We start from the raw sequence: 1,484 nt of genomic DNA, 5'->3' as shown, positions 1-1,484 counted from the left end.
CCCAGCGATTTACTCGGAAGCCAGTCCCCAACTCCGGGGACTTCCGGCCGGGGACTTTGGGTGGCAGTATACGCCGTGAAGTTGTTTGCGACCTGCCAGTAAACCCAAAGCAGAAGAAGTGACGTCAGCGGCTCATTTGCGTAATCTTCCCTCAGGGTGGTGGTTCTTCGGTTTAGCTCCGGCTCTTTTCACACCGCCCAGAGTCTGACTGGTGCTGCGTAATTGCGTCATCGTTTGTGTCATGACGTAACCGTTTGCATGCCTGCTTCATAAAGCCAAACAGCGCGGAAACCCCTCACAGCTGACACCGACAACAACAACAACAACAACAATGGCCGATTGTGCTCCAGCTTCCTCTGTACCTCTTCAGAAGACCAGATTCCCAGTAGGTAGCTGGTCTCTTCAGGACACTGGTGCTTGTTAAGTTTCTCCATCGTTGCTGTACAAAATGGATGAAAACGCGGGCTTTTTGTTGTTGTTCAGAGTTGTACTGCCATGTGTAAGATGCTTGTATGCTGTGCTCTTGCTCTTTCTGGCATATCAGTACTTTATGTTGCGTGGTTGTGGTGATACAGTGGCAGAAGGTATTGTTAGTCAGCGCACAATTGTGCAAGTTCTCCCACTGGTAAAGATGAAAGTGAGCTTGTAATTGTCATCCTACGTACTACATTCAACTATGAGAGACAATGAGAAAAAAAAAAATCCGAAAATCACCTTGGTCTGATTTTTTAAGAATTATTTTGCAATTTATGGTGAAATTAGTATTTGGTCAATTACAACAAACAGATTTCTGGCTCTACCAGACCTGTAACTTCTTCTTTAAGAGCCTGCCTCTGTCCCACTTGTTTAACTGTATTAATGGCCTGTTTGAGACTCGTTATCAGTCATNGTGGACCACTGCTGCTTGTTAAGTTTCTCCATCGTTGTGTACAAACTGGATAAAACGCCGGCTTTTTGTTGTTGTTCAGGAGTTGATCTGCCCCTGCCCCCACCTCGACGTAAGCGTGACGTATGTGGTGCTTTTGCTCTGGACGGACAATTTTTTGGTGCTTGAAACGAACCGAATTCCGGAGCTAAGAGGCTGCTCCGCTGCGGTGTGAACAGGAAAATCCGGTGCTTTTAAAGCTCCAGCTCCGAACCGGCCCTGAAACACCGTTGGTGTGAATGAGGCATAAGTGCCGTCACTAAGTACGGCAAAGTACTTGGTGTGAAAGCGGCTGTTGGTTGAGAAACAAACAAACGTGCAATCACCACTAAATGCACTTTAACACAGGGGCATCTCCTCTCTCACTTTATGTAGCTCTTGTATCTTCTCTTGCACTTTATATGTCGTAGCTGCTACATTGTACTGCCATGTGGTAAATGCTTGTATGCTGCTCTTGCTCTTTCTGCATATCATGTATTTACTTTTGCTATGTACAGTGGGGCAAAAAAGTATTTAGTCAGCCACCAATTGTGCAAGTTCTCCCACTTAAAAAGATGAG

The 1,484-nt window shown here is 45.9% G+C and overlaps 1 protein-coding gene across 2 annotated transcripts in view; it reads right to left on the bottom strand.

Annotated features, from left to right (window-relative positions):
- Nucleotides 1–1,484, bottom strand: part of LOC104950434 (nuclear pore complex protein Nup214-like) — an 11,705-nt gene that overhangs the window by 1,240 nt on the left and 8,981 nt on the right. The window lies entirely within an intron of this gene.

Source organism: Notothenia coriiceps, unplaced genomic scaffold, assembly GCF_000735185.1.
Source record: "Notothenia coriiceps isolate Sejong01 unplaced genomic scaffold, NC01 NC01_scaffold00017533, whole genome shotgun sequence".
NCBI lineage: Eukaryota > Metazoa > Chordata > Actinopteri > Perciformes > Nototheniidae > Notothenia > Notothenia coriiceps.
Note: the sequence above shows the minus strand (reverse complement) of the source record. Positions and strands in the feature narration are given on the sequence as shown.